Raw genomic sequence first — 11,962 nt, forward strand, 5'->3', positions numbered from 1 at the left:
GCTTCCATGCAAGCCTGCTTTGTCTAAGGAGAAAGGATACAACTAGATGACGTCCCTGAGCTTGAACCAAGGTCCAAGCAGCAGGTGTCACAGTTGATTTGCCAGCCCCTGCCAAAGCATTCCCTCTGTTCAGCCAGAGATAACCCGTGCCTGCTGAAAGTGGGGGTGAGGGCTGGTCAGGGCAGAGTCAGGGCAGCCAGCTTCAGCATGCTCAGTCCATGTGTGTGTGCTCAGTACAAGCTAGGCAGCAAATCTGGAGAGCACGTGACCTCACTTCCCCCCCTCCCCACATACACACATGGTGTCTCTGGGTGCAGTATTCCAAAAACATCAACACAAGCTGGATTTCACCCACCTTTTCTTTGCTGTCTTTCCTCCACCTTGTATCCCTGTTCGTTAAAAAAAAGGGAGAAGTGAATGCCCTTCACAGATCCGGACTGAGAGTAAAATTAGCCCTTACCTTTTCATGACAGTAATGAAAATAAGCAACTCTGATAATACCAGAGAGAGACTTAGATAGGGTCTGACTACATTTGTTTTGCATAATAATTCAACCAAACTTTCAGTTTAAATGCTTGTTTTAATTCCTTAGTGTGTGTGTGTGTGTGTGTGTGTCTGTCTGTGTCTGTGTGAAAACAATAAACTCCCCAGGGCCTCTGAATCCTCTGGGCAACCCTGGTCTCAGAAAACTCATTCCATTGCTATGTCACAGCATTTACACCCATGGGACTACACTGCTTCCAGCCAGCCAATCAATCGAGTTTCCATTAGTGCCTCTCCCACAGCATGGCACAGGGGCTCCAGACATTGGGTCTCAGACTATTAATAACAGTATCACTGCTCTGCTTTCCCACAGCCCCTAGTTGTCCCCCTGCCTCCCAAATATCCCTTTTTTTTTTCAGCTTGAAAAGTCCATGCAGTTCTTACCCACCTGTCCCTGCTTGCTCTCCTGGAGCTGGCTCAGTTCCTGCAGGCGCTCAGGGGACCAGAGCCTGCGGGGGTCAGGGAGGGCAGCAGCTCAGGAACTCGCAGACCCCTGCCCTCCTGGGAGCAGAGCCAGAGCCAAAGGAGGGGCCGTTGGTGCAGAGTCACTTTCCTGCCCAGCCCCAGCCTTTTACCCCATGTCTCTCCCCTCACCTGCAGGCTCCAGTAGTATGAAAACTGCTACCTTACATAATTTGCTACCAAGAGCAGTTACTGATATACAGTAACTCCTCGCTTAATGTTGTAGTTATGTTCCTGAAAAATGCGACTTTAAGCAAAACAATGTTAAGCAATTCCAATTTCCTCATAAGAATTAATGTAAATGGGGGGGTTAGGTTCCAGGGAAATTTTTTTCACCAAAGACTATATTATATATATGTATATACAGTATAAGTTTTAAACAATAATTTACTACTATACACAGCAATGATGATTGTGAAGCTTGGTTGAGGTGGTGGAGTCAGAGGGTGGAAGAGGGTGGGTGGGATATTTCCTAGGGAATGCCTTACTGTTGAATGATGAACTAGCACTCAGCTGAGCCCTCAAGGGTTAACACATTGTTGTTAATGTAGCCTCATACTCTACAAGGCAGCACGAATGGAGAGAGGGGAGACAGCATGGCAGACGGAGACACATACCCTGTGTATGAGACAGCGATGTGCATTGCCCCTTTAAGTAGTCTGACCCCAGTCTAAGTACACTGCCTTTTTAAGTAAATCAGGAAGTTGAGATAGCACCTGGTGCTTGCAAGCTCCCTCAGTCCTGAGCCCAGTTGTGTGCCCCCTCCACATGGAGATAGGATAAGTGGGTGACAGGAGCAGCGGGGAGGGGAACACCCTGACATTAGCTCCCCTCTTTCCCCCCCTCACGCCACACAGCAAGCAGGAGACTCCCGTGAGCAGCTCCAAGGCAGAGAGCAGGAGCAGCACAGGGCAGTGGGGGGTGGGACAGCTGAACTGTTGGCAATTGATAGCCTGCTGGGCGGTTGCCACACATGGAACTTAGGGGAGTGGGCAGCTAATAGTAGGGCTGCCGGTCCACCCTGGTCCCAAGCCCCCACCAGCTAGTTGCAGTGGACTTATCTTTCTGCAAACAGTGGACAAAGCAGGCGGCTGCTAAAAGATGTTATAAGGGAGCAGGGCCAGTGCAAGGATATTTTGCGCCCTAGGCGAAACTTCCACCTTGCACCCTCTGCCCCCACCCTTCCCCCCAGAGCACTGCTTATTATAAACTTTCAAAAATGAATACTGCATAATGTGGCATTGTTCATTAGAATTAATACATATTCAGCTTGAAAAATTATTAATTTCATTATTTAGCCTACATATTTAATGAAAATAATTGAATAACCTGACAGGGTGTGGGGCTGGCTGGCTCTGGGCAGGGCAGGGGATGTGAAGCTGGTTGGAGATGGGCTGTGGGGTTGGCTGGAGACAGGGGGCGTGGGACTGGCTGTGTGCAGGGCAGGGGGTATGGGGCTGGCTGCAGGCAGGGCAGGGGCTGCAGCAGGGGCTGGATGGAGACGGGAGGTGTGGGACTGGCTGTGTGCAGGGCAGGGGGTGTGGGGCTGGCTGCAAGCAGGGCAGGGGCTGCAGCAGGGGCTGGATGGAGACAGGAGGTGTGGGGCTGGCTGTGGGCAGGGCAGGAGGTGTGGGGCTGGCCGCAGGCAGGGCAGGGGAGGGGGTGTGGGGCTGGCTGCGGGCAGGGGGTGAGGGGCTGGCTGGATACAGGGGTGTGGGGCTGGCTAGAGACAGGGCAGGGGGTGTGAGGCTGGCTGTGGGCAGGGCAGGGGGTGCAGCAGGGGTGGCTGCGAGTAGGGCAGGGGGTGAGGGGCTGGCTGGAGGCAGAGGGAGGGGTGCGGGGCTGACTGGAGGCAGGGCAGGGGATGAGGGGTTGCCTGCAGTCAGGACAGGGGGTTCAGCTGCCATGGATGGAGCTGGAGCACAAAGAGCAGCTGCAGAAGGAAGAGCTGTTGGACAGAAGCTTCTGTGAGGAACCGGCTCTGTCCCATGGAGAGGTACCACTGCGGGATCTGCATTTTAAATAGCAGTGGGGATGCCCCTGCAGCCCCTTGCCCTCTCAGCCTCCTGGACACTGGCTCTCTACGGCTCACTCCCTAGGGGCTCACCCCACCCTGCTCCTCTGGCCCCAGTCCCTCATTAGGCCTGGGTGCACGGAAAGCATGCAGTACTGTGTTAGTTAATGACTCCTGAACTGGTGGGGGCTATGTCTAATTGCTGCCACTATCTCTTTCTTTGCTGGGCAATTAGATGACAATTAACTTGGAATAGCCCAGAGGGGTCAGAGTAGAGAAGGAGGGAGGAGAGACCTTTAGGTTTCAGTTCTGTGCAAAGCAGGTTAACTTTTCTTTTCAGCTGCCTATAAACAAACCTAGTAGAGAAAAGAGTTTCTTCCCCACATCCCCTCCCCCAAAAATTGGTTATTATTTTAATGGATCCAGAAGCAAAATAATTCTGTAATCAAAAAGACAAATTTCCTGCTTTCCCTTCCACAAAGATCTATTTCCAACCCAGGTAACTTATTATTTATTATCTGTAGTAACTATGTTCTCACGTATGAATGATACACTGTAGTGGTGTCGGAGTTCTTTGGAAATCCCTCAGCTCTTTTGCGGTGTTGGGAGTGAATGCTAGACCCTCGGTTAATTACTTTTACCTTACTTCACGTGCCCATCTTTTGGTCATTAATTTTTGAAGTTAAATTAGATTTTCAAAACCCAGCTTTAAAATGATGTTCATGCCAACAATTGCAATTTAATTGTCCAAATGGGGAAATCGATGCCTTGAAATTATGGGATCTAATTTTAAAATTGTATTAAAAATGTGGCATTATAAAGGGGAAATATTTTAAAAGATTTTACCAGCATCCCCATTACTGTTACTCAGGATTATGCTTCAAGCAGTAACACAGGAGGGAGAGGGCAATGGACAGATTAGTGTTCAGTGGTACTTCAAACAAAAAGACATTTACTCTTAAATTATCTCGTTGATGCCTAATTGATGATCTAATAGCATGAATCAAGTACACCAAAACTTTGCTGAATAAGCTTGTTAGCATTTCTAAGGGGGACAGTGAACATTCCAAACAGTGATAAGGTTTCTTATCAGCCATACTTCAACCCTCCCCTCACCCCCTTCTATGCCCTGATTGGGCAGGTAGGCAGTGGTGTCTGTTGGAGGTCCACCGGAACCGCGTGAGCAGCCGACCGTCCCCAGGCATGACTGCAGCAGCTCCACGGGAGCTGCCTGTGGCCCCTCCGAACACCCTGGACTGCCGGTGGCTGCGGCAGCGCCCTGACCTAGGGGACCCCCTGGACTGCGGGCTGCCGTGGCGGCGTGCTGACTCAGGGGAACCCCTGGACTGCGGGCTGCTGTGGCGGCGCCCTGATCCAGGGGACCCCCTGGACTGCAGGCTGCTGCGGAGGCACCTTGACCCAGGGGACCCCCTGGGTTGCCGGCTGCCGCAAAGGCCCCCTGACCCAGGGGACCCCCTGGACTGCGGGCTGCCGCGGAGGCGCCTGACCCAGGGGACCCCTTGAACTGCCAGCTGCCGTGGAGGCGCCCTGACCCAGGGGACACCCTGGGCTGCCGGCTGCCATGGAGGCGCCCTGACCCAGGGGACCCCCTGGAATGCCGGCTGCCGCGGAGGCGCCCTGACCCAGGGGAACCTCACCCCTGGACTGCAGGCTTCCGCGGCAGCGCCATGACCCAGGGGGCCCCCTGGCCTGCCGGCTGCCGTGGCGGCGCCCTGACCCAGGGGACTCCTTGGGCTGCCGGCTTCCGTGGTGGCCCCCTGACCCAGGGGACACCCTGGGCTGCCAGCTGCCGTGGAGGCGCCCTAACCCAGGGGACCCCCTGGACTGCCGGCTGCCGCGGAGGCACCCTGATCCAGGGGACACCCTGGGCTGCTGGCTGCCGCAGAGGCGCCCTGACCCAGGGGACCCCCTGGCCTGCCGGCTGCCGCGGAGGCGCCCTGTCCCAGGGGACACCCTGGGCTGCCGGCTGCCATGGAGGCGCCCTGACCCAGGGGACCCCCTAGAATGCGGGCTGCCATGGAAGCGCCCTGACCCAGGGGAACCTCACCCCTGGACTGCAGGCTGCCGCGGAGGTGCCCTGACCCAGGGGACACCCTGGGCTGCCGGCTGCCGCAGCGGCGCCCTGACCCAGGGGAACCCCTGGACTGCGGGCTGCCGCCGGCAGCTCAGACTCCCTCTCTGTCCCAGCAGCAGCGGCTGCTCAACCATTTAAAAAAAATTGAGGGCGCTTTTTGGTGCCCTCAAATTTCGGCGCCCTAGGCAACCGCCTAGTACGCCTAAATGGTTACACCGGCCCTGTAAGGGAGCATTGTGCAACTTTAAACGAGCATGTTCCCTAATTGATCAGCAATGAAACAACATTAACCAGGACAACTTTAAGTGAGGAGTGACTGTATATGGTTATTTGCTTAATCTTGTCCTAATTTGCTACCTCTTGCCTTTCTTATCTTCTGGTCCAGTAGTAGAAAGTTGTAACTAATGGGGGCCTCTGTCCCATGTTGCTGCCTCTCACTTGTAGAACTCTATAGTTTGCCTTTGGCCTGTGGGCTCTACTTTGGCCTTCACTGGCTACACAAACTTTCTTTTCTATGTGTAAGCAGAGTCAGGATAAGCTCTACACTGACATCTGGTGGAAAGAATTTCAGAGAATGTATTTGCATAGGCACGCCTACCCTATCCCAGACTCCCAAGCTGTGGGACTGCTTGGTGACAAATTGCTCACCCTCAGTTGGGCGGTACTGGCTAGACATGGGACATGGGTTCCAAAACCCAGAGAATTGAGAGAGAGGCTGGGGACAGGTATTTGTGTCTGGTGGTGCAGTTGCCTTGTGGAGCTAGATGCACCAGTTGTACCTCCTTCTCTCTCCACTGTGGAATGTCAGAGATGATTTTTTTATTCCCTCAGAATTTAAATGCAGGTTACTGAGCTGAAATCACTTTGAGCTAATGGTGCACTAGCAGTGGGGCTCCCCTACTATGAGCTGGAATCACTAAGAGCTGAAAATGGCTAAAATCACTGACCTGAGAGCACTGAGTATGGTGCTAACTAGTGGGGAGCCCAAAGCTATACTGTGGAACAGAGCTGCTGGCGGAGTGGAGCAGTTTGTGGGGATGGTTGGAGTGGATCACGGGACAGCTGGTGGCTGACAGAGCGGAGTAGCTGTGGGATGGGTGGAGTGGCCCACAGAGCGAGCGGAGCTGAGCAGTTTGCAGAGAGAACCAGAGCAGCTCATGGAGCAGAGCAGCTTCTGAGGACGGCTGGAGGAGCAGCGTGCAGCGGCTGGTAAAGCGGAGCAGTTCGTGGAGAAGGCGGAAGCAGAACCCACGGAGAGGCAGGGCAGTTGGCCCAGGACCACGTAAGGTGCCCCTTTCTATCCAGGCTGGGGGGAGGGACCTCTACAGATAAACTCTCGAACTCTGGGGTGCATTGACCAGAGACTTTTGGGTTGTTGGACTTTGGGGTGATTGGACTTAAAACCCTAAGGGGAAAAAGGACAGTGCCAAGAGTACTTGGAGGTGGGTTTTTGTTTATGGTTTGTGTTATAACCCTGTTTGTGGTGTTTCTCCAATGGGATGCCGCATTAATTCCTTCCTTTATTAAAAAGATTTTGCTACACTCAGACTCCGTGCTTGTGAGAGGGGAAGTATTGCCTCCTAGAGGCGCCCAGGGGGGTGTGGTATGTGAGTGTCCCAGGTCACTGGGTGGGGGCTCGCGCCGGTTATGCATTGTGTTACTGAAACGGAACCCCTGGATACTGAACCCGGCCCTTGTTGCTGCCAACTCAGAGGGGCAGAAGGGTTACATATGCAACAAAGTTTGTCTAAAGAAAAAACTTGGCAGCGGTGTGGGATGGAAGCATAAAGCCTTCAGTTTCCAAACAGCCCTGCCTGGTGTACAAATGTATCAATTACCTCTTAATAGAGTGAAGTCATTTACATATCATTTATTATGCAGCTTATACATATTTTTATGAGTATTTGTTATTAAAATATAAATTAAATAGCACAATGACATGCATCTGCACAATGATAACAAAGGTAAATGATGAAGTGCTAAGAGTAATGAAAATAACATTTTAAAATTAATCAATTTAAAGGAGCCAAGGTATATTTAAAATGGATTACAAGGATAGGAGCTCAATTCAGGGAATCTGAACAGCACATCAGACAAATTTGTGAACCTCTTGGAGACTTTATATAAACCGATAAAGGGATTCTTTGTTTCTGAGGAGGTGTATGTAAAATATTTAGTTGAATCAAGCAAGTCTCCTGTAGCACCTCAGGAGGTTAAATCAGATAGGAGCTGCAGTGACTATGTGTTGGGATACCTGTGCCTTTAAGAACCCAGCCCTGGGAAGCCCATGCTGAGAGGTACTGTCCCATGGAAGAGGAAATAAAAAAGCCCCTCTTCCCCCCCCCCCCTTTTTGCAAACACTGGTGTCTCAGTTATTCTGTCTCCCTCCCCCACTCCCGTGCTGGGCTTTTGCCCTCTGTCATCTTCAGGCAGCACCTCACCCCTGAGCAGAGGTGAAAGTAAGCTGGTACACGCCAGTCGGTAAGAAAAGGAGACTGACTGAGGCTACATCTACAGTACAGGATAAATTCGAATTAGCTTAAATCGATTTTATAAAACATATTATAAAGTCGATTGTGCACATCCACACTAGGCACATTAATTCGGTGGTGTGCATCCGTGGTCCAAGGCTAGTGTCGATTTCTGGAGCGGTGCACTGTGGGTAGCTACTGTAAAAGAATGAGGCCAATAATGTCAATTTGCGTCCACACTAACCCTAAATCGATATAGTAATATCGATTTTAGCGTTACTCCTCTCGTTTTGTAGGAGTACAGAAATCGATTTAAAGAGCCCTTTAAATCGATATAAAGAGCAGTGTAGTGTGGACGGGTGCAGCATTAAATCGATTTAACGCTGTTAAAATCGGTTTAACAGCGTAGTGTGGACCAGGCCTGAGGGAAGGAAAGAGAAATCTGCTCCCTGCATAAGAATAGTAAAAAAACAACACAAAAACCATGGAGAACATGGTGGAAAGATGTATCATGATGATTACGGTTTATTTTGGGCAAAGCAATTTTGCTAAAGCAAATAAAGATTTACAGGGAAACAGGGCCCGCTCTAGGCACCAGCCCTCCAAGTATGTGCTTGGGGTGGCACCTTCTAAGGGGCGGCACTCCGTCCCCTCCTTTTTTTTAATTTTTATTTTTATTTTTTAGCTTGGGGCCTCATTGCTGGGAGCCGGCCCTGGCGCAGCCACTCGCCCGAGCCAGGATCCGCGCCCACTGCACAGCCCACTCGGAAACGCGGTGCCGCTGGGAGTGGCAGCGGCAGCAGGACCCCTCCTCCCTTCCTCCCTGGCTTCTCACACATTCCGGGAGCCCTTCTCACCGCCGCCACAGCCCGGGCTTGGCTCCCTCTCCGTCCCCGGCTCCTCACACAGCCGAGCCCGGGCTGCGGCGGCGGTGAGAGGGGCTCCCAGAGTGTGTGAAGGAGCCAGGGAGAGAGAGAGGGAGGCGGGGTCCCCTGGAAAAGAGCCCGGACTGCGGCGGTGGGAGGAAGGGCTCCCTGAGTCAGGGCTACCCAGGCGCGGGGGGTGAATGAGGCAATTTGCTCCAGGCCCCAAAGGGTACATCGGAGGCTCCCCCCTGCCTCCGTCTTCCCCCATCCCCTGGTGTCTCAGCTGGTAAGGGGGCGGGGCTGCGAGCTGCAGCTGAGCCGCGAAAACTCAGGCCCTGCTGGAGACACCACGCCGCTGCAGTGCTGTCGGGGAAAGGGGGTAAGCGGCATGGTAAGGAGCTGGGTCGGAGCCGGGCACCCCCCGACCCCATCCCCCCACAGCCCTGACCCCCAGCTCTGAGCCCAGCCCCTCTGAGCCAGGCACCCCTGACCCCATCCCCCACAGCCCTGACCCTCAGCTCTGAGCCCAGCCCCTCTGAGCTGGGCACCCCCCACAGCCCTGAGCCCCAGCTCCGAGTCCAGCCCCTCTGAGCTGGGCACCCCCCACAGCCCTGAGCCCCAGCTCCGAGTCCAGCCCCTCTGAGCCGGACAATCCCCGACTCCGTCTCCCCACAGTCCTGAGCCTAGCCCCTGTGAGCCGGGCACCCCCCAATCTAGAGCTCAGCTCCCCACCCAGCCCAGGGCAACCGCAGCACCGCCCCCAGGCTGTGACAGCCCATTGGCACCAACCATCACCATCACCATCACCCAGTAACAGCCCATTATGTAACTGCAAATGTATACATACCAGTAAAGCATTTAATGTTTTTAAATAATGTATTTGGTGTATTTTCAAATTATTATAAATTAATTGTTGAATGTATTTCACTAGTTATTTTTTACATTTCCAAATACATGTTACTATAGTATAGTATTGCAACTTTTTTTTATGGAAGGGGCCCCCGAAATTGCTTTGACCCAGGCCCCCTGCATCCTCTGGGCGGCCCTGCCCAGAGTGTGTGAGGAGCCAGGGAGGGAGGGAAACGGGATTCCCTGGAGCTGAGCCCCGGCTGCGGTGGCGGTGAGAGGGGCTCCCGGGGTGTGTGAGGAGGTGAACAGTCGGGTGGGCTCATCGGTGCTGAGCAGGTAGCCCCGCAGCCGGAGATCCTCGCCTTCCCTCCCACTGGGGCTGGGCCAGGGCACCATGAGGCTGGAAAGCAGCAGATCTGGGGGGCTCTCCAGGTCCTCGGCCGCCAGCATGTCGGGGGTGAGGGCGGTGAGCACGAACTTATCCACCCAGGGCCGTCCTTAGGATTTATGGTGCCCTAGGTGAGATTATTAAACTGGTGCCCCGTGCCTGTCTTGCTCTTAGCAACACAAACATAAGCTTACAGTATTGGAAAACTTGCCACATGCATGTTATTAAAACCAGTTTAACTTAATTAAGCGCACTGTAATGCTGATGGACTAGCACTAAAGAAGTAGCACTATAGACAAAATTCTGATTTGACAGAATAATGCAAATAAAATCATTTTTTTAAATTTGTCAACATTTTATTGGAAATTAATATGAAGAGGTATTGAAACAAGGATTAGTTTTTAATAAAAAGCAATCTTTCTGGCTTTTTTGGCTGCAAAATCAATAATAATGGCATTATATGACAAAGACAAAGTGATGTCTTCTTGTTCGTTTGCAAGAATAGCAAGACCAGTCAAGTGTTCCTGACTCATTGTAGAGCGGAGATAGTTTTTAATGAGCTTTAGTTTTGAAAAACTCTGTTCTCCTGATGCTACTGTTACAGGAATTATCAGTAGAATACGAGTGGCAATGTACACATTAGGATATATGTTAACAAGTTTGCTGGTATGAATAAACTGTACAATGTCCATCATCGATTTTGCATGTGGCAACTCAATTTTTCATACAGTTCAAGTCCATTTAAATCAAAACGATCACCATGCTTCAGGAGGCTCTCTAGGTCAGGGGTCCCCAACGCGATGCCCACAGGTGCCCCGGCGCCCGCAGGGGCCTCTTGGTGCACCCATGTACTGGCCGGAGGATAAGCATCTGCCGAAATGCCGCCGAAATTCGGCATCATTTTGGCGGATGCTTGTCCGCCACCACGGTCCTTCATCTGGTGCCCGCCAGACGAAAAAAGTTGGGGACCACTGCTCTAGGCTCTTGCACTTTGTCATTAGTTGCTCTTGTTGTCCTATTTGGTTGAATTTAGTCCTGCTCAGCCCTCTGCCAGCTGAGTGAATGGAACCCCAGGCCGACAGTGGGTTGAGTGGCTCAGTCGGGGTCTCAGCTGCCAGCCTGCTTAGCCGCTGCCAGCCTGGGATTCCTCAGGGGTACCCAGGCCAGCAGTGGGTGCTGAGTGGCGCCAGGGGCTGGGACCCTGGATGCCAATGGAGCAGCAGCCGGAACCCCAAAGCAGTGACGGGCTGAGCCGCTCAGCTCGCCACCGCGTGCCGTCAAAAATCAGCGCACGTGCCACCTTTGGCACATGTGCCATAGGTTGCCGACCCCTGCTGTATACACTAGTAAGAAGATGAGCATATTACAGTTGTTGGAGGGCTCTATTTAGCAGTAACAGGGCTATAGGAAAGTCAGTTAACATTTTTTGTTTCTCTGATGCAAACTGGCCCACTCCCTTCCCCATACCAAACTTGTCACAAATAATTATCAACAACTTAATTTTCTGTTTTTGGCTAAGATATTGATTTAAAAAAAATATTGAAATTGAATTCAGGATTGTTAGCAAGCATTTTTGGCAAACAAAGTTGTTAAATGACACTTTAAATGGCAACACAGTACTGCTTTCATGCTTGACTCACCTCTCAACCTGCTGGTCCAACAGCTGCAGTAGAGGAGGAGACAGGTGGAAAACTGCAGGACCCCAAAATCCACCTCTTGGGATGCAGAGTGGCAACAGCAGCGGCAAATCCTCAGGTCTGATCACATGCCGATGGGCACCACCGCTACTGATCTCAGGGACGGGGCACCCATGGAGCCACAGCAGCTCCTCCTGCCCTATGCCGCTCCCCCCGGATGAGATGAATCACTGCCAGCCCAGGGGAGAGATGCGCTCCCCTGCTAGGGTGATCAGATCCAGATGTCCTGATTTTATAGGGCCAGTCCTGATATTTGAGGCTTTGTCTTATATAGGCACCAATTACCCCTATCTAAGGTGACCAGACAGCAAGTGTGAAAAATCAAGACGGGGTGGTGGGGAATAGGAGCCTATATAAGAAAAAGACTGAAAAAATAGGACTGGCCCTATAAAAGTGGGACATCTGCTCACCCTACCCCAACCCCCTGTCTGATTTTTCATACATGCTATCTGGCTATCCCTAGCCCAGCCCTGTGCGACCATTCCAACCCTGGCTGCCTGCCAAAAAAGTGAGTTACTTTCACTTTCATTCCTCAGCAGGCAGCCAGCCAGCCTCCCCTCCCCCACAGCATATCACA

General features: G+C 52.2%; 1 protein-coding gene across 1 annotated transcript in view; it reads right to left on the bottom strand.

Annotated features, from left to right (window-relative positions):
- Positions 1-11,962, bottom strand: part of LOC115635670 (zinc finger protein 436-like) — a 340,481-nt gene that overhangs the window by 17,922 nt on the left and 310,597 nt on the right. The gene's annotated exons all lie outside the window — the stretch shown is intronic.

Source organism: Gopherus evgoodei, chromosome 15, assembly GCF_007399415.2.
Source record: "Gopherus evgoodei ecotype Sinaloan lineage chromosome 15, rGopEvg1_v1.p, whole genome shotgun sequence".
Lineage (NCBI taxonomy): Eukaryota > Metazoa > Chordata > Testudines > Testudinidae > Gopherus > Gopherus evgoodei.